Source organism: Sabethes cyaneus, chromosome 1 (genome assembly GCF_943734655.1).
Source record: "Sabethes cyaneus chromosome 1, idSabCyanKW18_F2, whole genome shotgun sequence".
NCBI lineage: Eukaryota > Metazoa > Arthropoda > Insecta > Diptera > Culicidae > Sabethes > Sabethes cyaneus.
This window is the reverse complement of record NC_071353.1, coordinates 134,281,662-134,307,091: the sequence shown is the minus strand read 5'-3', so window position 1 is coordinate 134,307,091 and position 25,430 is coordinate 134,281,662. Positions and strand designations below refer to the sequence as shown.

At 38.6% G+C, this 25,430-nt stretch overlaps 1 protein-coding gene across 1 annotated transcript in view; it reads right to left on the bottom strand.

The window, feature by feature from the left end:
- The window catches only part of LOC128738551 (E3 ubiquitin-protein ligase HECW2), an 86,486-nt gene that overhangs the window by 46,644 nt on the left and 14,412 nt on the right, over positions 1-25,430 (bottom strand). The gene's annotated exons all lie outside the window — the stretch shown is intronic.

Genomic DNA, 25,430 nt, shown 5'->3' with positions numbered 1-25,430 from the left:
TTCATGCTAGAAGCGTTAATTCAACTCGGAGACTCATTTTTCGAGTTTTTCAGACTATAGAGCCCACAGATTTTATAAAAAGAAATTTGACTCATAACCTACAAATTATTTTTTTGCCCCTCGATTTTTCAAGGCAATTTCCAAGGGGGGGGGGGGGGGTGACAAAAACTTTAAATATGATTTGCAATGGCCTAATCCCTTTTTATCTATGATAAAAAATAAGCTTTCCACAAAAAACTAAAGCAAAATGTAGAAATTTTTTATGAAGAATAGAAATAAAGTAGAAGCATCTAATTGTAAATGATATGTCATATTAACACACCTCCCTCCTCTGAAAGAATGGTGTAACCATTCACTCTGAAATCAGAATTTACTACTTTACGATTCTTCGCTTATTCCACACTTTAGCAGCTTTGATTTTCACATTAGGCTATTTGCATATTGTACTAATCTTAAAGTATTCAAACTTATCGTTAAGTCTTAAAGCTATTTTTAAAATTTTATAAAATTCAATACCCAAGCATATTTGATAACCATATGAATGAAAACAATCAGAAATTTTCTCGGAAATCACTTATTTAAAAAATTCTTGAATCAAGCAACGCATTACAAACACTGTTTATAAAAATGCAAACAAACTCGCTCAGCAATTTAGGAAAAATATTACCTGGAAAAAATATTTCTCAAAATTTAACACAACGCAGAAAACTTAAAAAGAAAATCCGAGCAACGATCTTGTATGTCATGGAAAATTTTCAAAATATTTTTTTTTAGTGATAAATTTTGTGATTTTTAGCGGTTTTTGTTGTTCCTGATTTATGAACATGTACACATGAACATGTACACATTTTGAAAATTCTCATATCAGGAACGAAGCATCCTGCAGAGTATGTTCAGTGGGATTTCGAATTTGGCATGGCTCGATTTTGGCAACAAAAGTATCCGTTTTTGGCAACACAATATATTTCATTTCCAAAAGTATGCTTAAATATCAGTCAGTTTCCGCATACATGCTTTAACTGACGAAAAAATGATGCCCTCAGCGTGCTCATGAAAAAAAATTTGCGGTTACTGAAGGTTTCAAACAATAATATATTATAGCTGTAGGACTACGCATTCCCGCTGGTGGCCAAAATCTTATTGGTAGCGGGCGGATAGCTCTTGGTGGACTTTGTAAACATAAAATGGTTGCAATCGTATTTAGTGCAATAATATTTAGTCGATTTCTAACGCTTTACAGTTAATTATTTCATATCAAAAAAGAGTTTCGATTATGGCATGATTTCGGTTTTGGCAACATAGGCGACATGCATTTGTTGCCAAATTCGAAATCCTTCTGTATATCTATATACAGCTATATACAGTATATCTATAATACTGTTCGTGTGTCCGGTATAGACTCGCAAAGCGCTCGACGGATTTTGATGAAACTTGCCATACACATTGCGTTTGATGTGAGGAATGTTGTTAGCATGGTTTGAGACCCCTCTCCCCTCTAGAAGGAGGGGACAAATTTCTTTATAAGTCGGGAACTAATCAAGCAAATGGAACCAAATTTGGCATGTGAAGGTTTATGGAGGTAGAATTTTTTTTCTATGGTAGATTGAGAAACCTCCTTCTTCTAAGAGGGGGGGGGGGGTCCATACAAATAAAACACAAATTTCCCCATAACTCGACTATTAATCAAGCAAATGAATTTGGCTGTTACTGGGGGCAAAATTTTTTTCTATGGCGTATTGAGATTCCTCTCCCCACTGGAAGGGGGGAGGGCTCTCATACAAATTAAACAGAATTTTTTGCAATATTCAAAAAGTAATCGAACTCGCGAGTGTTGCCGTCCATACTAAAATATAAGATAAATTTGGAGCAAAATTGTTAAGAATAAATCGATCGGTCAAATTAAATAAAAGTAAGATAATATAATACTTATTTTAAAAACAAAATTGAAGAGAAAATACATTGTTGAAATGAAAATTTGAAGAAAATTATGTTGAGATTAGACTAAGTTTATAGTTTCTGACCAGTTTTCAACTGATTTCAATCGAACTGCACTAATATTTTATTACGATTTTGCCAGCATTACCATTTTAAGGGTTGGTAAGGCCATTACAAATATTTTATAAAGTTTTTGTCCTTCCGGTGTTCGGCCACTGAAGGTGGGGGGGGGGCGAAAAAAAAACAAAGTGAATTTTTTAATCGAGCAAAAAAAACATGGATTTTAAGAATTTTTATTTAAGGTTTAAACGTGAAAACCGAATCTATTCTTGCCTATAATATATACGTTATTATTTTCTATGCAAAAATATACGAAAAAAGACAAAAACGAAGGAAAATTTTTTTGGACGATTTTCGGAAATTCCATTGTTCGAATAATTCGAATTTCCATTTCTGTTTCGTGCTAGAAGCGTTAATTCACTCATTTTTCGAGTTTTTTTAGACTGTAGAGCCCACAGACAATTGATTTTATAAAAAGAAATTTGTCTCATATCCTACAAATTATTTTTTGGCCCCCCGATTTTCAAGCCAGTTTTCAAGGGGGGGGGGGCTGACAAAAACTTTAAATATGATTTGCAATGGCCTTATATAAAAAAAATTGAACTAACCTTCGCATACCGAATATTTTATTATAAAACTGCAACTTTTCTGAGCGATTTCGAGGAAACTGATGGTAGAAAATTGCAAAAAATATCGAAAAAACTATGTTGTGTGTCATGGAAAATTTTCAAAATACTTCTTTCTGTTAGTGATAAAAATGTCAGGATACCACATTTACCTATTTCGAAAATTCTTACCTCAGAAACCAAGCATCGCAAAGCGTACAAATTTTTATGAAAATATAAGCCAAATTTCTCAAGAATTATAAACAGACAATTTTCTAAATATTCTTTGCTTCAAGATAGTATTATTTTTCATTCCAGAGCTACAGCATAAATCATAGGCTGACGTGTTTGGGAATATAAAACCTGTAAAGCCGAGAAACTCCTAGCAAAATATATTTTCTGTCATACAACAACCTCTCTATAGTATAATTTGAAAATTTCCATGGGATATCACATGCTCTTTTCCTGGTTTTGTAAGTCAATGTGTCTAGGTTATAAGGATCCAATTTTCCAAATAATTTTCTTCGCTAACTTTATATCAAACAGAGCCGACATGAAAAACAGATACTCAAAGCTATTTCCGATCGTTATATTTTTCCCGGAACACTAGCAGTGTGGACCACTTTAATCGTAAAAATCGCTTATCACTTATCGTATGAATTCGTATCACTATTGATTTGACTGTGTGCAGTTAAACCAAACGGAATGTCAAGGTTCCGGTCAAAATTCGATGAAGTATGTATCAATAGAAGTTTGCAAATGTTCGGATCATAGTTTTCTAACATGCTCTCTGACCGTATTGATACAATTCAGCGCAAAAGTAAAGTAACCTTTCTTGTTTTTCAGCGTACGTATAAGTACGCTGAACCACAGTTTCATCGAGTTATCGAGCCCTTATCGGAAATACATCCGTTTGCTTCCAATCACAGGGTAAACTCCCACTCAACAATCAACTTAGAACATTGTCACTAGTTTGGTTTTAATTCCCAGTTCACATGGCTAGAAAAAAAAACAACAACAAAAGACCCTCCGTACGTACAAGCACCGACCCAACAGCTGATAAGATTCTCGTTCGTTCGTTTGTTCGTTCGATTCTCACACATTCGTCGCTTGACGGTCATATCATAACCACATCTGCTGTGCTATTGTTTCCTTGTTTTTTATTTTCTTTAATTCACCACCATCCACCGGTTGGGCTTGCTGAATCTGCACATTTTTTAAATTCTTCAAACACCCCACAACAAAACTTAAGAGCTGTGCACTAAGTAGAGAATATTACCAACAACGTCTTCGGCAGAACGGCACATCACCATCAAAAACGACGAAACAACACCGATCGAGTTTTTCACCGGCACCAGCAGAACGCCTCCCGGAGGTTCTCGATTCGATCGATCCTCGCTGCTTGAGGATCACATTTTCACTGACAACAAACGGCACCGTCGGTCGACCCCAAACATAACAGAGAATTCCGTTGAAGCTGCGAATCGCCGCGACGCCAGAGAGAGACGCCCAATCCACTAAACACCCATACAAACAACGCCGCGGCAGTCCGGTCGAAGCAGCACTAACCGAGTGCGAGCAAGTGCGCTCGATCACTGAAACTATAATAGACTCAAAGTTAGTCACACACGCCGCGCCGCGAACCGGCCTTTGCAGACAGTTCATAAATATGTTCGAATGTAGCGCACAACGCGAGCAACTCACATGCTGTCAGTTTTGTTATGCTGGTTTCTCCTGGCTCTGTCATGTAAACACAACTAACACAACACTAGCTTGTAGTATGAAGTTACCGCAATAGTTTATGATCTGCGAGCAAAGGGAGAGTGAGAAATTGCACGATCGAAAGTGCGAGTTTGGTTCGGCCGCCAGTCGACGGAGCCGCGCCCCGGGGGCGCCACACTGCCGCAGATGGTAAACATGCCGTCACTTGCTTTAGTATACCTTCCGCGCATCGTGTACGTTCACGTACCGACCGATTGCGCGTACGTTAAGGCGTAAGCAGTGCTTAAAACTGTTCACCCAGTCCCCGGGGTTGGATCGTTGATCGTACGGAGTGGTATGATATCATACGGAGACCAGCTGCAATGATGCATGTTTCCTGCGGTAATGGGTGCGATAGATATTTCCGCAAAGACAGTGTGCAATGAGTGGCGCAATATGAGAACGAGAGGCTCGGTCGCTGAAAATCTGCATAAAATGTGACGACGAAAGGGAACTGTGCTCAAGCCAGAGCTATTTTCCCAGGGTGAATGACCAGCTAATAGGTAGCAGGAATAGTGCCGGGGAAAAACGTGTTACCATACCATAGGAAAGTCAAAGTAGGGCCTAGATCGTTAACGAAACAAGAATTACAGTTTGCATCTGCTTGGTGAAATTTTGTCCTTGAGATAATCCGGGTTGAAATAGTACGGAAATAGTTTTAATTAGCGAAGTGGCAAATTTTGACTTGAGATTTTTATAATTTATGGAATGCTATAGAAGTCAAACTTTACAAAGATGGTATGAAATAAGAAATGAATCGCTAATGGTCTAAGAATGTTTGCGGCAAAGTCGAAAATGGACAATCATGTCTGTATTTAAAACAGCAAATGAAGTCATTGAATTTGTTCAGCAACGATTGGACAGATCTCAAAGATAGCAAAAGCGATTGAAAACATCTAGCAAAAAAGTAGATTGACAATAATATGCAGTCAATTTTCAACTTTGAGCTTTCAACTTTCAACTTTCAGCTTTCAACTTTCAACTTTCATCCTTCAGCTTTCAACTTTCAAATTTTAACTTTCAACTTTCAACTTTAAACTTTCAGCTTTGAAGCTCCAACTTTTAACTTTCAGTTTTCAGCTTTTAACTTTCAACTTTCAACTCTCAACTTACAACTTTCAACTTTCAACTCTGGGGCCATCCAGATACCACGTGGACAGAAAAATACCAATTTTTAACCCCCCCGTCCCCCTCCGTGGACAAGCGTGGACATTTGCTCAACCCCCACCCCCTCCCCTGTTTGACCACGTGGACATTTTTACATTTTGAAAATTTTGTTTTCAACTTCATTTATGCAATATTTATTGAAAAAGCTTACGTGAAAGGAAGCTCCAGTCTAAAGGCACCGAGACAATGCGTACGAATTTTTAGTCGTAGCGGAAATTTGAGTTTTCCATGGTTTTTCCGTCAATTTTCCATCTTTGTCTAACCAGAGCACCTCTGGCTTGGTCGTCTACTTCAACACAACACAAGATCTAACCGACACGATGTGATTCGTAAAATTTTCTGATGGCGAATCCTTTTGGAAATACGTTGCCCATGGATGCCCTTTTTGTGGTGAGCTGCATTTGATTTTGAGGCAAAATGCAATCCACATTTGGTGCAAGCGGTGCAATATTCGTGGATTCATCCAGGCTAGGCAGTCAACATCTACGTGCACTAACGCAGGCTTAATCTTTTCAACAAGATTTATGCCAGATATGTGCTCTCGTAATGCTCGGTTCATGCCTCAGAAGATGAAATTTTATTTAAGCTCAAAACCAATCACTGATCACTCCCCCCTTCCGTGGACAAGCGTGGACATTTTTATACCCCCACCCCCTTCTAAGCTGTCCACGTGGTATATGGATGGCCCCTCTCAACCTTTAACTTTCAACTTTCAAGTTTTAATATTCAACTTTCAACCTCCAATTGTCAATTTTTAATTTTCAGTTTTCAATTTTCGATTTTCAAGTTTTAATTTTTAATTTTCAATTTTCAACCTTTGATTTTCAATGCTTGATTTCAGTTTCAGATTTACAACTCAACTTTCGATTCTATTTTTTAATTGTCAGTTTTTGATAGACTAATCTCAAGATTTTAGTCTTGACCTTGGAATGAGGTCATACATATATTAATATTTTTTTTTGAAACGATGGTTCTACAATTGATGAAGGGACGGTAGGGGAAAGAAATGAAAATTTTTGGTGAGTGAAAAAGAGCGGAAAGGAAGGGGGGGGGGTATTGGTAGCTATGCTTGACAAAGGAAAGGTAGGAGTCAAAATGACTACTTGTCAAGCAAAGCTACCAATACCCCCCCCCCCCCTTCCTTTCCGCTCTTCCCCCTCCTTCACCAAAAATTTTCATTTCTTTCCCCTACCGTCCCTTCATCAATTGTAGAACCATCGTTTCAGTTTTTGATGTTCGATTTTTAAGTTTTAATTTTGAATTTTAGATTTTTGATTTGTGAATTTTAATTTTTATTAGGCCGCTACAGACATTTTATAAAGATTTTGTCCTTCTGATGGTGGACAACTAAAGGGGGAGAAGAGCACAGAAAACAGATTAAAAAACAACTAAAAAATAAGCGATTTTCGTTTAAACAATTTAGGGCACGGGAGGGTATTTTCAGCCCATTAAGCGATGGCATCTATTTTTTCGGCCTATGGCCTAGTTCTAGTAGAAGAACAGATGGTTTCGACGTTCTTTGAACTAAAAATAGTAGATTACTTACAGTCGAAAATAGTAGTAACATATTAAAATTGCAAGTCGGCAAAATATTTTTATTGGCGAAAGAAGAGGCAAATTTGCTGAATTTAGAAACCTGCTGAAAATACCCTCCCGTAACCTACTTGAATTTTAATCATAAAATCCAAATCTATTCTTGCTTTTCTCTCTCGATTCTCGATTTTTAATTTTCGGTTTTCAATTTTCCGTATTCTATGTTGAATTAGCTGCTTTCTATTCTCCACTTTTCGTTTTCGAGTTTTGCGATTTTCAATTTTCAATTTCCTGATTTGCATTTTCCATTTTTATTTTCAACTTTCTCTGTCTGTTTTCTTTATTTGAATTTTGGATTTTCAATTTTCGATTTTCGGCATTCGATTTTCAATTTACAATTTTTGGATTTGCGTTTTCCATGTTCAATTTTCTATTTCATGTTTTTAGTTTTTCATTTTTCATTTTTCTATTTTTCTTTTTCCCATTTTTCATTGTTCGTTTTCTATTTTCATTTTCCTGTTTTCCGATTTCCACTTCCCGTTTTCTGGGTTTCCCAAGTAAACGGAATTTTACTGTTTCCTGTTTAGTATGTGTTATTTTCTGTTTTCTGCCTTCTGTCTTATGGGTTCTGTCTCCTGTCTTCCGTCTTCTGTATTTTGCCTTTTGACTTCTATGTTCTGTCTTCAGTTTTCTGTCTTCTGTTTTCTATCTTCTGTTTTCTGTCTTTTGTCTACTGACTTCTGTCTTTTATCTTCTATCTTCTGTTTTGTTTCTTCTTTCTTCTGTCTTCAGTATTTTTATATTTTATCTTTTGACTTCTGTGTTCTGTCTTCAATTTTCTGTCTTCTGTCATCTGTTTTCTGTCTTCTGTTTTCTGTATTCTATCTTCTGTCTTCTGCCTGTTGTCTTCTGTCCACTGTCCTCTGTTTTCTGTTTTCTGTCTTCTATCTACAGTCTTCATTCTGTTGTTTTCTGTTGTGTTGTGTTTGTTTTCTGCTTTCTGTTACATTTTCTTCTCATTTTCTGCTTTCTGTTCCATCTTCCTCCACCTACTGTAGAAACCACCGACCAAGAAGTTTTTAGTCTAACTTGTTTTTACTTTCAGGACCACGACACTATGCAGGCCCTTACGACTTGCAAGGTACTGCGTGTGACGTTGTTCGTCGGTAATCGTGTTAGTCCGCGTTTCTTAGTGCGGGTCTTCGGAGAAAGAGGAAGAGGCACAATTTGTATGTCTAAAAATAGCCCAACCCATGTCGCTACGGTTAATAAGGGGGGTTGTGCAGACTTCTTTTGTCCAGCGCCTCTATGGTTCAAAGGTACACGGGTACCAGCGAGCCACACGCCCTGGCAGGTGTTGTGGGTTCAAATCCGGTTATAATCTGTGATTATAGCTTGGTTCAAAATTTGGACAAAATATAGGAGTCACAACGACAACTTGTTAAGTGTAGCTACCTATTACCCCCCCCCCCTTCCTTTCCACTCTTTCCCCTTCTTTCCCAAAAAATCCTTCTTCATTACTTTCCCTTACCGTCCCTTCATTAATTGTAGAATCGTCGTTTCAAAAAAATATTACATTCCAAATAATTTTGAAAGTTTTTGTCACACACCCCCCCCCCCCCTTGGAAATTGGCTTGAAAAATCGGGGGGCAAAAAATAATTTGTAGAATTTGTCTGTAGGTTCTACAGCCTGGGCTTATTAATTATCAATTTTTAATAAGGCCATTACAAATATTTTAAAAAGTTTTTGTCCCTCCGGTGTTTTGCAACTGAAGAGGCGGGGGGCGAAAAAAAACAAAGAGAATTTTTTAATCGAGCAAAAAAATTGGGATTTTAGGCATTTTTATTTTAAGTTCAAACGTGAAAACCAAATCTATTCTAGCTTTTAATATATACGTTATTAATTTCCATGCAAAAGTCTACGAAAAAAAGACAAAAGATTATTTTTTTGGCCGATTTTCGGAAATTCCGCTGTTTGAATTTCCATTTCTATTTCATGCTAGAAGCGTTAACTCAACTCGTATACTCATTTTTCAATTTTTTCAGGCTGCCTACAGACAATTGATTTTATAAAAAAATTTAACTCATATCCCACAAATTATTTTTTTGCCCCCCGATTTTTTAATTTCCAGGGGGGGGGTGACAAAAACTTTTAAAATGATTTGCAATGGCCAAATCCGCTTTTCTTTTTTCTTTTAAATTTTCCGTTTCTTGAATCCCGTTTTCGGTTTTCAATTTTCCGTTTTCTGTTTTCTTTTTCCGTTTTCTGTTTCATGTTTTCAGTTTTCTATCCTCAGTGTTCTGTCTTTTGTTTTCTGTCGTTTTCCGTTTTTCATTTTCCGTTATCTGTTGTCTGTTCTATTCTGTTTCTGTTTTCTGTCTTCTATTTTCTGTCTTCTGTTTCCTGTTTTCTGTTTTCTATTTTCTGTTCCCTGTTTTCTGTTCTTGTTTTCTGTTCTTGTTTTCTGGATTCCGTTTTCTGTTTTCTGGTTTCTGTTTTCCTGCTTTCTGTTTTCTATTGTCTTGTCTTTATCTGACTTTCAGATTTTATATTTTTCTGTTTCTTCTAAGAATGCAAAATTGCACCAACATGATACAAAAACTATAGAAAAATGATTTAAAACTTAAAATGATGCAAAAAATAAAATGCAACAAATAGAATTTAGTTCTAGAAAAGGCACAAAATTAACAAAAAAAAAAGTAGATGGACATAAAGGTAGGTTTGGCGTAGGACTACGAATGTACATCTATAGGTACAGTCCCTGCTCTCAGTTCAAAAAGAAAGACAAAAATAAAAGATTATTTTGCCGATTTTCGCAAACTCCATTGTTCGAATTTACATTTCTGTTTCGTGTTAGAATTACGCTACTCGTACTCATTTTTCGAGTTTTTTATGTTGTAGAGCCCACAGGCAATTGATTTAAAAAAATCGATTTTTCAAGCCTATTTCGAAGGGGAGGGGGGAGGGGTGACAAAAACTTTAAAAATAATTTGCAATGGCCTTATTAGCTACTTTTGATAGATTTAATGAAAGCTCTGTTTTGATATGTCAAGCTGTAGCGCCACCATGCATTAAGTGACTAGTTAATCTTGAAATAGCGATATAGATCTGCGTAGCTACCAGCAGGCTTGCTTTTGCTTATCATAACTATAACGAAGCAGAGCAATCAGCTTCTCACAACGCTCAAGTACTTTCGTTTTTTGTTCCGTGTTTGCGTTCGATCTCCCTCCGAATGATGCTGTTTTCTCTTACAATTACTCATAGTACACTATTCTAACACAGATATCAAAAATTTTAATTTAATTTAATTTTATTTCCTGGTCTTCGATTATATCGTACAGACAGTTCCTAATGTAAACTTATTCTATTTTTAAAAGTTGTTCGCCTAGGTTTAATCGTCTCGCTGTAAAGAATTTGTGATCTGTTGGGACATGGAGTTTTTGTTTTTTTCTGGCACACTTCCCTAACAAAGACATCAAATTGATCTAAGTTTAATGGTCGTAAAAAATATTCTTAAAACGAGGGTACTTTGTCACTCTTGCTGGCGTACTTCCCAAGCAAAGACATTTAATTGGTCTAGGTTTGATCGTCGCAAAGAATCTTCGACCTGTAGGGACAAGGAGACTCTGACATTTTTTTTAAAGGAAAATATGTATTTACCAGTCGCGAAGCATGGCGATCACGAAGAGACTGTATGGGGACATTTGACCTTGAAACTTTTCGTTAATTTTTACTAAGGCCATTACAAATTATTTTTAAAGTTTGTGTCACTACCGCCGCCCTTTTGAAATTGGCATCAATTTCTTTTGACTTTTCTTTATGCTCTAGCATTTTCTATCTAAATCCATTCTTTTTTCTACGTTCTATCTAAGTCTTTCATAGTTTTAATTAGTCGGCAAGCTAATTGTTGCTACTGTTGTTTTTGTGGTGTAAGTACGTACATAATAATCTTGCATCGTTTATCAAGCTTAACATCACCAAACAGCTAAATTTTCAGATAAAAAGCTTGAAATTTGCTAGTAGGCAAGCCGCTTAAAGCTTGAGCATCACAATCGTACAGACACTCCGCAGTAGGTATAAGGCGCAATAGCATTACATCATATCACATCACATTTATGCTCTCATTCAGCTGTATTAAATCACATCCCTGGCATGACGACGCTAATCGTCGTCATCATCACCCTCCTGCAGATGGCTATCGGCTACTGTCGGTTGAGATCAGCCGATCGATGCAAAACGATGTCGTCATTTGCGAGGATTAATCATTTACCTGTTTCACCACGATGAGGACGCTATGCATGCTCGACGCGTGCTCGTGCTTATAATTAGGTTCATCGTCGGTAGCAGGTGCACGATTCCGTACCGAAAGTTGTTTATGGTTGAATAAGTTTCAATTTAAATTCGGTCAAACCAGTCTTATTCTATGTTGTTAATGTTGCTGTTAAGCCAATTTTTTTGGAAATGACTCTGTCAGACTCTTTTTAAATCTCATAGCTATGGACGAAGAATGTTTTATTATTTAAGACGAAAAAGGATTTTCCTGTTTCAATTCGTACTTTACACTTACAGGAAATACACAAACGAATAAATTTCGAAAGCTGAGCAAATAATGTCAATCGACTTTCTCAGAAAAAATGTTCTCCTGTGAACAAAGAATAAACACTTTCCATGATTACATTATGCTTTGTGAAAACGGCATATTCTAGCTGATGGTAAAGTATACATTAGACCGTTGATAATTATTTGATATTCGGTATCAAATCTCTGCAGCAAGAAACCCAATGCTGACAGCAGCTAATCATATTTTGTGTCGCAAGTGGACTCGTTTCTGGGTAAAAGTTTACACCAGTCTTTGTCTACCATAGTTATAATAGAGATTTTGTTACGGTACAGTGGAACTAATTGTATTAGAAGTACAAACAATGCTCTCATTTGTCTCTCCAAACAACTTTTTTTCCAGTTAGAATCCGATCTTTGGCAACAACCAAAGACGAAAGAACAAGATCCCGTCGCGATCGTAGCTTTTCTGCTGCCGCCATTAGTGGTAGTGTTGATCAACAAGCAGCTGACAGCATCTGATCTGAGTCTGACGCTGCAGCGTCTGGTCAAGTGCGGTAAAATTGTCGAACGATCCGTATGATCCCAGCACGAACTCGCTTCGAATTTATGTATACCTTGCGCTCAGCATCAGCGGGTTATTTTTAACTGCTGACTGGCGCTATGCAAAAGCAAAAGCAAAAGTGATCGACTAGTAGTTCGCCGGTTGATAGAGTTTAAGCCGTAACAGGTTTAATTGAGTCTTTTGTTTCGCCCCATATTTTCGCGGAAGAGAAAGGAACCATCAGGCAGGCTGGGGTCGATGGGCACTGTTGTTCGAATTCAGAGCGAAATTATTTATGCAAGGATTTTAAATGCTTCATAAGCTAAGCTAATGCTTTTAATTTTTGTTTTGATTTTTATTTTTTCCCATTAAAGATGTTGTTCATTGTTAGTTCTTTATCTTGATCAATACAATAGAAAATCAAAATTCTTGATGAGAGACTGTCTTACATTTTGATGGCTTGATTTTCATCCAAATTTGTCATTGATGATCATTATCATCATCTGACATTAATCCAAAGCAGTACTTAACCCTCTAACGGGTAAGGCTGTCAGTAGCCGGTCTTCGCTTTCGGAGTTCCAGAGTCGCATACAAATTTATTTTGAATTGACATTATACAAAATGTGTTCAGAGCAGATTTTTCGATATTTTAATATGGATATCACAGCATTCTGACAATGCATTCAATAGTTATCATCTTTCAGAAACCAAAATTCAGAAAAATTCCGAAAATGATTAATGCGCGAATATTCCCTTTTTTACTTTTAACCCTTCGTTACTCGCGCTGTTGTATTTTGTACATTTCGGTATATCTCGGGCTTACAGCAATATAGAAAATTACTGTTTTCAGCAAAGTTGATCCGCAGACCAAGAAGTTTCAAACGGTGAAAAAAGTTTCATAAGTTTCTCACCAAGTGGAATTAGTATTCGAGTGAATTCTGTTAGGTTTTAGCATGCCTGTACGGATAGAAATTTAATCTCCAAAATGAGCAAAATTACTCATGATTCAGGTTTGTAGCTTATGCTTTATGAAAATACACCAAGAATAATACTCATGATACCATGAGCTTCTTGCAGTACAACACAACTCAATACCATGAACTATTTTTCATGATTTTGTGCTGCTTGATATGGGAGTTCAGTTATGATTTGACAGCCATTCAAACTTCATGATTTCATGATTTCATTCATGGTATTCATGGAATCAGATTTCTTTCTGTGTATAAATCGTAGTTGGCGCGAGTAACGAAAAGTTAACATCTAGAACAAAATGATTGGCTTCATTTTTTCTATGACTAAATTTCATGCTTCTATTTTGTAATATATCAGAATTGGAAAAACATCTGGGTAGAGCATTAGACATGAAAAACGAAATAGAGAAGTTGGACTTTTCATACCTGGCGCTCTCCAGATAACTATTTTTGCATAAGAATCAAAACTTGAGCTTCTTTTGAGAGTACTTTTATGAAAAATAGTCATTAGCTTGATCGCATTGTTTTTAAGATGCTGCCCGTTAGAGGATTAACAGAATTTAAGTGTCTTTAAAAAAGTCAGACTATAGTAATTAAACTTAATTATACTTCATAGCAATAGCGCTTCATTAAGACTGAAACTGTTGACTCCAATTTCCTATCCATCATGGCTTCCAAGTGGATCATTCCAAGGTAGATTTGATATTTGATACTAATGTATAAAATTAAAATAATTTGTGTATGTAAATATTATCAAATTGTCGAGCTTATTCGCAGAATATGTAGAAGTTGTCTAGATCTGTCTACAACTTCCATACTATTTTTTCGCAGTTAAAAAATGTCGTCATCTTCGGCACATCTGCTTGAATCAGAGTAATCATTTTATCAGAACTGTAAGAACAGGGATCCGAGATGACTACCTTGCGACACGCCATGTGTTATTATATGGTTCTCAGAGCGAGCGGCTGAATTTGAAACGCTGTATCCCGTAAGCTAGATAGTACAACCATCAACAGGTATCAGGTATCGCAACCCGCTAAGGTAGTATACCGAAAGCCTTATTTACTACGACAAACGGAAATTAGTACTAACGAAATTCAAAAATGTTTTTAGGCGGCATAGTAGCTTTTAGGTCATATTTTTGCCTCATTTTAAATATTTTTTTCGATAACGGGGAAGACGAATCTATTCGATACTTTGACGGAAGACCGTACGGCAATCGATAGATGGCAAATTCAATACCACGAACCATGGCGTGGCGAAAGGCGTGTTGGAAGACCATGATAGTGTAGGAAGTTACTTCATTGGTGCAGCAAACAACGCAGATATGACACCCCCATCGATAAGTGAAGTTGAAGAAACCATCCAGCGGCTAAAGATCAACAAAGCAGCAGGAAAGGAAAGCATTGGAGCGGAAGCCAACTGTTTGTATCAATTGATTGTTAAGATTTGGAATGCGGAACGTTCCATCTATAAGAAAAGTGATAAGCTGGATTGTGAGAAATGCCGAGCGATCACTATCTTGAATGCCGCCTACAAATTGCTTTCTCAGGTCATGTTCGACACTGTCTGACTGAACTGAAACTGTCGACAATAGCCAAAAGATTCGTGTAAAGTTATCAGGTCGGCTTCATCAGTCTACAACGGACAAACCATCGCCCTGCAGCAAATTCTCTAAAAGTGTCGCGAATTCCGAGTCTCCATGCCTCACCTGTTCTTCATTTGCGTAGCTAGCAAATTTCCCTGGAGGTGGCCTAGGGGGTGCCTTCCAAAAAAATTATCATTATAATCCTGTTACGTTGGCTGTCACCGATAACACAGGGTTTTGTAGGGAAATACTAGGCGGGCTTCATAAGAGCCCGCGCAATTGCGGACCAGATGTTTACCATCCGACGGATCTTGCCGAAATATCGGCAGTACAACGTGCCCAAGCATCACATCTTTATTGATTTCAAAGCAGCATACGATGCACTCGATCGAAGCTATACCAAATAATGCACGAACACGGTTTTCCGGATAAACTGACGCAACTGATCAGAACTACATTGGATCGAGTGTCCTACTAGCACAGTTGTTACAAAACAGTTATGACAACCGATATATGACTAATTTCAGTCATAAATAAGTTGCTGCAACTAGAAGTGCCAAAATTGTGCTACTTGGTTGATTTATGTAACTCTGTGTAACTCTGGGACACTTCCGAATCCTTCTCGCATGCTATTCAACATCGCTATAGAGGGGGTGATCCAACGAAAGAGGAATCTAGTAGGATTGAGCTAAACATAAATGCGTCGAAGTCCAAATAAATGAAAGAAAGAGGCTCAAAAAATCCAACATGTGCCTTCCACGGACGCTAGCTGTTGACGGTGACGAACTAGAAGTGGCAGATGAGTTCGTGTATTTGGGATCACTGGTGACTATGGACAACAACACTAGTAAGAGTTCCAGTACCGCATTTAAGTGGGAAATCAAGCCTACTTTGCTATTTGCAAAAAGCTACGATCAAGAAGCATATGCCACCATATGAAGAACTTGAAGCCGTGACACTGCTCTCGGAGTACATACGAGCCCTTGCCGTGTTCGAGCGGAAGGCACTGCGGACAATATTTGGCGAAGTACAAACTGAAAGCGGAGAGTGGCAGAGACGTATAAATCACGATTTGGGGATAGTAGAGTGATTTCAACTCCTGAGATACAACTTTGAATAGTGGTATATAGCTTTAACTTACAAAGTAAATTTTATTGGTTGTTGAGATTAACAAAAGAGATTCCCATCGTCATCTGGCGAAAGTCAGTAGGCTACGATGGGTCGGACACGTCGTAAGGATACCGGACGAAAACAGTTCTGTGTTGAAACTTTACCAGCCCCAGGAACAGGAAGGCTTAACGTACAAAGATGGCTCGACTAAGTCGAAAGTGATTTGCGACTTCTGTGACTGGGAAATTTGCAACGCGTGGCCCAAGATCGAGTTAAATGGAGACGACTGCTCAAAACAGCATGAGCCGGGGTGGCTACTAGGCTATTGACGGCTACTTACGACGACGACAACTACGCGTTTACGACGCCTAGTAAAAAAGAAAACATCTACGCAGTGGGAACATATACAGTGTGACACATATATTCGAACAAAAACCATTATATGCTGGCAGCGCAAATACAATTAATACAATCAAACTAAGACCATGTGTGTGTGTCCTCATGACTTAAGTCTTGCTTGACGTAGTTTCATTTTCGTATTGTGTCTCGTACGGTGTGCACGTACCAAAGTTTGAGTTACGGTCGTTGATAATAAATAAATTCCGAAACGGTGCTACATGCGGCACTATTTTTAGTGACCTCAAACATCACGGCATAAAAAGAGGATTTGTATACTATACACTAAAAAGATTTGTCGAAACTGGATCTGTTAAAAACCGGAAGAAAACGAAGTGTTAGAACTGCAGAGGTCAAAAATGTTGTTCGAGAGCGAATTCGTAAATGGCAGTCTCAGCTGAATATCAAAACGAAATCTCTCGAATTCAATTTCGAATTTTGAAAATGGATCTGGATAAGAAAGCATTCGAAAAACATAAAATCCATGGATTAGCGGAAGCAACAAAACAAAAACGGCAGGAAAGTTGCAAACTGCTGCTCCGTCGGCACGGTTATTCCGAAGTGATCTTTTCTGATGAGAAGTTGTTTCTTCTTCGTACCCCACATCATGCTCAAAATGATCGGTTGTGGTCGGTTTCGATCATGGACATTTCAAAGCACAAATGAAATGTACCACGATACCAAAATTCATCAGCGGTCAGGATATGGCGAGGCATTTCGAAGAAAGGGAAATATCCTCTTGTATTTATTGACAAGGGTGTGAAAGTTAATCCAAAATACTATCTAGAAATGGTCTTAGAATAAAATTTGATGCCTTACGGTCGGGGAATGTTTGGTGAAGAATATTACCGCTTTCAACAGGATGAAGCTCCTGTCCACACTGAAAATCTTGTGCAGACGTGGTGCAAAGCCAATCTGACGGATTTCATATCGAAAAACGGGTGGCCCCCAACTGGCCCCAATCTCCTGATTTAACGGGAAACTAGCAGTCATTAACTTTTCGTCTGAGAGCCTAATTTCGGAAGCAGTTTTTGGGCTCAAAAGCGGGGTTCTGTTTATAGAAATGTATTCACTGTATTCTTCTTGCCAATCTGAACACAGCGAATATATTTGCATGAACAGAATTTGCAGAATCGATGACGACTTATTTCACCTTAAACCCACGGGATGTATAAGTACATGCAGCAGAAGCTCAAGAATTATAAATATCATAATTTGAATGAATTCAATTTGATTATCAACAATATATGGGATATTATTCCGATGGAAGTAGTGCGTGCCGCGTGTAACGACTTCAAAAAGCATTTGAACCGTGTTATCCAGCCAAAAGACGATTCAATAGTAATGAATGTTTGCTGCGTTCTGTATCAATAGATAAACAACTTCTAAAACTAAAGTTCGAAATAAAGCCTTTATTTACAAAAAACATATGACTTTGTTTTTGTTCGAATACATATGTGTCACACTGTACACTGAATTTTTTCCGGTTTTTAAATTACAATGCGGAAAATTTCTGGAGGGGGCTTGCAGAATTCTGAAGGGAGCCTGATACCTCAGGCACCCCCTCTAGCTACGCCAATGCTATTCATGGATTTCAAACCGCATATGATAGTGTAAATCGACAAGAGCTATGGACAAAAACGGCTTTCCGAAGAAGCTTACTAGACTTATCATGGCTACGATGGATGAAATCCAGTGCTGTGTGGGAGTTTCGGGTGGATTCCCGATCAGATGAGTCCAACAAAAATATTACAGAATGGTAGCTCAAGTAGATATTTCCTTCAAACTTTGTTATAAATGTGATAGAAAAACTTGCGACACACAAATTGTTCTACAAAGATTCTATCTCGTTCTGTTACTTATAACACGCTTTGTTACAATTTGGTATAAAGTGAATTTTGTAACTCATCTTGATATAAACTAGATCAAATTACATCATAATTTGATACATTTGTGATATGCTTAGAGCAGATTTTGTTACCATTTTCGTTATTTTAACTACCAAATTTATAACAAAACACAAAGGAGATTTTGTTATGAAATACTTGTTATTTAGAACTCATCCTTAAGAATAAAATGCTGGAAATTATTAGCCCAAATTAAAATTATATTAGAACATACAGGAATTAAAAACGATTCTTGTACTTCGCACAAATAAAGGACGTTAGATATTCGGTATCGCTAAAACATACTGATTTCTTACTGCAACGCGGTATGCAGACAATACTAGTAACAAATTCCACAAAGTAACATTAGCTAACATATATTGATAAAAGAGCCAACGAACCAGCCGCAGGCTGAAAGCCTTTAAAGAACACAGACAGAAACAATCATTAGCCAAATAAAACCTGGGAGAATCAGTTACGCTTTCAAGAAACTTTACGGTAGTTTCATTAATATAATCAGTTCCCTATTGAATTTTAGCTGAAGTCGAGTCGAGAATTACTCACAGGTTTGAACAAAACTTTAAAAGAAACGCGGACCAATCTGGGCGATAAACACGAAAAGCATATTTCAATGCATGACAATGCTCTAGACTGCACATCGCCAAACCACCGTTAATAAACATTTGACATGAGTAAGTTGATAGGGTTTTCTTCACCCGCCATATTCAGCAGACATTATATAGACATTAGAGATATTTATAATACCGACTATGACAACATGCTTTCGATAAAACCCCGTTTGGAGTTATCATTCTGTGTAATTGATCTCGACGCGATCGGTACAAACAACTGTAACTTTGTAAATTTTCCGAATTTATTCCAACGGTTCCACATAGTCCACAAATTCTCAATATATCAATCTTTCGAAATAACAAAAACCCGACTGAAAAACACCTAAGCCCCCTTAAAGCAATTTTGTAGGGAATCAACCCTAGCTCTTCGGAATTATTATAAATTATTTTTTAGCGTCCTAATAAATGTCTAACGTTTCCTCGAAATCTAAAATAGATTTCTGCGGAAGCAGCTTCACTAGAAAAATCTCTGTGAAAGAATTCATACCGATAATACAGAGGTACTGATCAATTTTTTTCAGATGGCAGAAGATGACAATTGGTGTCTCAACTCTCAAAGATGACTAACAGCAAACGGCAAAATTCGCGTCGTGCTTTATTATTACTCAGACTCGCTAGATAACACCCGCAGTGACAAAACGTGTCAATGTTTGTCCAATTTTGGGTATCTGCCTTAAAATATAACGTTATCATTTGAAAGCCCGGACAGCAGTTTTGAACCAGTTTTATGACTGCAACAAAACAGTAGTAACCGCGAAACCCCTATAAAGTAATTAGTTTCAAAAACTCGATACAACTTTGGACATTTTTGGATACACAATGATACGCCATAATTCTGCGTTTTTTTTTGTTTCGAGACCATATCTAGCCCGATAAGATACTTAATCTGGTCAATAATCGAAATTCCAGTCCAGTAGTGTGTATCGATGGATGACTCATAGAATTTATGGAAACGAGTTTTCAGACATTTTTGCGCGACGCAGTTCTTGCGTAACAATATCGATACATTGTTAATACAGTATCACTAAGCTAAACTTCCTGTCTTTGTTGTGGCTATAGGTTGTTGAAAAACTTTTACGTGCTTTTCCTAAAAACAACCTAAGGAGCAATTATTCATACAGAAAGCAGCATTGTCAATTGACTCGGCAACGAAAGTGCTCGCAATAAAAATTGTAATAATTTTTAACATACGTTCAACGTCAACCATATAATGTTGAAGGATCAATCAATCCAGATTGAAGAAAGAATCACGGCTCAGATTTGAGCTGGCTCCAAACAGGGCATCAAAAGAAACGAACCAAATAAAATCGAAGATTTACGAGTTCTTGACGGACCGATTGACGGACGGTCTGTGCCCGTTCTGCGTGTTGCTTCTGCACTTTACGACGCCTTCAGGTCACGCACGGAGATGCATTGGGTGGACACGTCAAGAGAAGCTGCGGCTCAGTGGATGTGTAATTTACGACGCTTTGCTGCCATGCTTCACCGTCCGTCAAGCAAAGGTCCGATACCATTCTAGGTGACGAAGACGACGACGACGACGACGTCGGCGACGATGCCGACGATGATGACGATGGAATCTGGAAAATTATCATCGACGATTCATGAAGCACAACAAACGCAGCAGCACAGCAGCCAGCCACCAGCAAGAAGTGCCTGAGCTGAGCTGCACTGCAAACAGGCAGACCATGTAAACAAACAATTAGATGCTTGTTTGTTTTTGCTGCTGCTCCAGCGCTGCTGGACGGACGGACGGACAGTCTGAGTGTTTTCACTCGATATGCTGCCAGCCTGCCTGCCTGGTTTATTTCCGCACCACAAACGACGGGATTCATCCATATTCATAACGAAGAAAGTCGTTTTTGTGACAGTTATGGGGAAATTAGTTATCGAACGCAATTTCTCACCACACTCGGTCGGGTGGGTGGTTCCGCCGCTAGTCCGTTGAGTAATTGTGAAATTTACCCCACAAAGCAACTAATTGTACAAATTATGTCTTACTGTTATCACCCTTTTTATTCTACTCAGAAACTTACTCAGAACTTGTGTTGGAAATTACTCAAAATGTTTCTGATGGCTAACACATGTTACTAATTGATAATCAACTGCTAATAGCATCAGAGCTAATTTCTTAGTAATGAAATGCATTTTAATTACAATTTGTAAGACGAGTTTGTATAAAATTATATTGTTGAATGCATATTAGGGATGACTCGAACAATAACATTGTTCAAATACTGCAGAAACGGATAATTGGAATGCAAACATTATTTACTAACGCGCGATTATTAGTATGACTCAGCCACAACAGCTAGCAATCTGTGCAGTATAATTAGTAAAGGCATATGTATAATTTAACAGCCTCAACGACACATCATACACCGGGGAACACTTGGAGTGTGATATAAACCAACCTTTCCGATATATGCCTGACTACCTGAATCGCTAAGTATCGCTATTGAACATAGATAGTAATATACCAAATTATCAAACCATCAAACCTAACACAATTATTGCGTGAAAAATTGTAATTTTTGAAAGTTCTCTACGACTTCTAACAAACGTTCGATTCAGTGAGCGAAACGTCCTTGTTCGTTATGACTGCGGTGACTCCAGTTCACCCCATCGTCCGACAGCAGACAATTCATAGAACTGAAACATTTTTTGTGGCTTCAATTCTTCGTAGCTAATAAAATGCGAACATACAGTCTAGAACTTACCTTCCCGCACAAGTGCATTACCATTACGACTACCTGCTATACAATCTTGCCGCTTCCTTCCAAAATCGTCCGTTTAAAGCTTGTTCGTTGTTCAACATCCTGATTGACCCGAAACGTCCTCTCGTCGTATTTTGTCGTCTCCGACGAAGTGTGCAAAACCTACCACAATCCCATACAAATTTATGCGTACGTCCGCGCAAATCACTAGGTAATTGCACAACGACGAAAGGCCGAAATTGAACGCTTCGATGCACCCGATTAGCTATTCCGAATAACGCGGACAGCTTAGAGCTTACCTTAATGATGATGATCGGCCCGTCGAGTCGTGGGTTCTTTCCTTTGCTTGACGATCCCCCACCGAATCAACAACGCTAGTCAAGTATGTATGTTCTCCAATTTGTTTGGTGTGGATCTTGTGCTGTGGCCAAAAGTGCTGCCGGCGACACTCACTTCAAACGTGATAATTGGTTGGCAAATAAGCGCATTCTGTTAAGTACGATTTTGGCAAGGCATGGATTCCCAAAGGGTTAAAAATCTGGCGCTGTGTAATATGAGTATTGTTTCATTATTATTGCTAGACAAATTTGGTGCCACTCGGAAGTGAAACGTGACAATTGGTTGATAATATTTTGAAAAACGTTATCTAGACAAGATTTAAGATGAAATTGTTTAAAATAAAAATTCCTCTTTGGGAATGTATTCGCTTCATTCTTCTTGTCAATCACTTTACAAAGGAATATAACATATCTCATGAAGAAAATTATTGTCATCATCAGAGAACCTACTACTAAAATTTGAAAAAACCAAATGGTGTCCAATTTTAATTTCAAAACTTCATTACAACTTAAATGACAATATCAAAGATATCAAATGTGACTTTGAAACATTATCCGATATTACATCGTTGAACCACGTTTCATCGATTAGTTTTAGCCCAAACAAACAGACATAACTCTTTGAAGATACGCATCATGGGAACTTCAGGCGCACACTAACACCATCTATGATCGACATTCGCAGATATTAACTTACAACAGGAATATGCTTCCGTTAAGCAAATGTTTTGCACGTTGTTTTCCCTTGAGCTTTCCTTTTCTCGTTTCGTTAACAAGCGTCACTCTGACGAATACAAAGACGTTTCGAATCAAAACAAAATTTGAAATTAAAATAACTGTTACAGCCTCACAGCCACCCTGCTTCTAAGAAGTGAAGAAGAAAGAAGTAACAGCGTGCGACAAATGGAACAGTCAGTTTTACGTCTGTTTACCTGTGATTTTAGTATAATAAATGTCTTTACATTCGGTTTTATTCTTTTCGAAAAAACATAGATTCACCGGGCTTTCCAAAGAATGGGTATATTGTAACGACAGTAGTGTGGCAAGTTGCAACATCTTGTTGACATCAAATGGGCAGCGCCATTAAATTCGAACTTTTAGAAGGAAAACGGTGAATAACAGGTCACGATAGCACTCACCAAAAAAAAGCAAAGCCTTGGGCTTAAACGTCTTCCTAAGACTTCACCCTGCTTTATCGACAGACTTCTCAACTGGCTCTTAGAGTCAGGGTTTTATCCAATCCTTTTTTTCTATCGCATTCACACCACGTATTCAAATTCACACCGTCCGTTTAGTGGTGGAATACAAACGCATAACACTGATCTGATCTATTCTACCCAAGTAGCACACTTCTGTCATTTCTGGTTACTGCAACCTATTTATGACTGAAATTAGTCATTAATCGGTTACCACAACTAGTTTATAACAACTGTGTTAGTAGGGTAACGTTTTTGTTTTGATCAAGTTTCCTTTGCCGTTTGGAGCAACGAATGACTGCAAAACAGTCAAATGATTGGCGGCCACCACACTAACAGAAAGCAACCGCGCTGTCATATTATTCAATACTTCAAAAAAACAACCACTACATGTGCATGGAAGAAGTCGGTCGCACTCCGTCTAACACAAATGAACACTTTGCTTGCGTCGGACCGACTCCGGGCGACAAACTTTTACTGTGAATAACCGATTTGGAACCAAAAAGAGAAACGAAAATTTTCATTGGTAATATCTAACTCAATTATTGAATCATACAATAACTTTTCAGCATTTAATATCAGGCATTCATGATATTGACAGCATCTCAATGATATTGATATTTCAATATCAACAGCATCTTAATGATGTTGATAATGTGTATCAATCACTGCCCAATATTTAGGAATGACAGCTATGTTGATTGGAAGGCGATCAACGAGAGAATGTGTGTATTGAGGATAAAGGGCCGTTTCTTCAATTATAGCATCATTAACGTGCACTGCCCGCACGAAGGTAGACCCGACGATGAGAAAGAAGCGTTCTACGCGAGGCTGGAGGCAACGTACGACAGCTGCTTGTCACGGGACATCAATATCGTCATCGGGGATATGAACGCCCAGGTCGGTAGGGAAGAAATGCATAGACCGGTGGAAGGACCCCATAGCCTGCACACCGACACAAACGATAACGGCCAACGATGTATAAACTTCGCAGCTTCCCGAGGCCTGGTGATCCGAAGCACCTTTTTCCCGCGCAAGGATATCCACAAAGCCACCTGGAGATCACCTGACCAACGTACAATGAACCAAATTGACCACGTTCTCATAGAGGGCCGGTTCTTCTCTAACATCACGAACGTACGCTCCCGTCGGGGTGCGGATATTGATTCTGACCATTACCTAGTAGCAGTACATGTGCGCTCAAAGCTGTCCACCGTATACCGGACACGTCAAAGCCGCCCTCCTCGGCTGAACATCAGGCAGCTAGACAACCCACAAGCTGCCGAGAACTACGCGCGAGTACTGAATGAGGCGCTGTCTTCTTCCGAGGAGTTAGGTGCTTCAAACCTCGAAGACGGTTGGGGCAGAATACGCTCGGCCATCGGAGAGCACTAGGCAATGAGCCTCGGAGTACACAAAATGATTGGTTTGATGGGGAATGCCAACAAGCGGTGGAAGAGAAAAAAAAATGCTTGGAGAAATTATCTAAGTATTGCCACTAGAGAGAACCTGGTCAAGTACCGACGAGCTAGGAACCAGTTGACCACGATCCTGAGGAGAAAAAAGCGCCAAAAGGAGGACAGAGATCGAGAAAAATTAGAACAACTTTTCCGAGCTAATGACACGCGCAAGTTGTATGAGAAGGTGAACCAAACTCGGAAGGGCTACACACCGAAACCTGACATGTGTAGGGACGAGAGAGGGAATCTGATCACAAACGAGCGCGAGGTGGTCGACAGATGGAAGCAGTTCTTCGATGAACACATAAATGGCGAAGTCGCAGAAGGAGGCGGAACGGAAATTAACTTAGGAGCGCCCATGGAGGATAGCAATGTCCTAGCAACTGATCTCCAAGAAGTCCAACGAGAAATCGGGCTGCTGAAGACCAATAAAACCGCTGGGAAGGACCGCCAACCGGCAGAGCTTTATAAACATGGCGGAGAAACGCTGGCAAAGGCTCTACACTGGGTTATTTCGAGGATTTGGTAGGACGAAGAGGTACCGAAGGAATGGATGGAAGGAGTGGTTTGTCCCATCTACAAAAAGGGTGATCGGCTAGACTGCTGCAACTATCGTGGTATTACGCTGGTAAACGCCGCCTACAAGGTACTCTCCCAGATCCTGTTATGTCGGTTGTCACCGATAGCATAAGGTTTCGTAGGGAATTATCAGGCGGATTTCATGGGGGCTCGCGCAACTACGGACCAAATTTTTACTATCCGACAGATCTTGCAAAAATGTCGAAAGTACAGCATGCCCACACATCACATCTTTATTGATTTCAAAGCAGCATACGATACAGTCGATCGAGACAAGCTATGGCAGATAATGCACGAACACGGTTTTCCGGACAAACTGACGCGACTGATCAGAGCTACATTGGATCGAGTGATGTGTTTCGTACGCATCTCGAGTCCCTTCGAGACGCGGCGA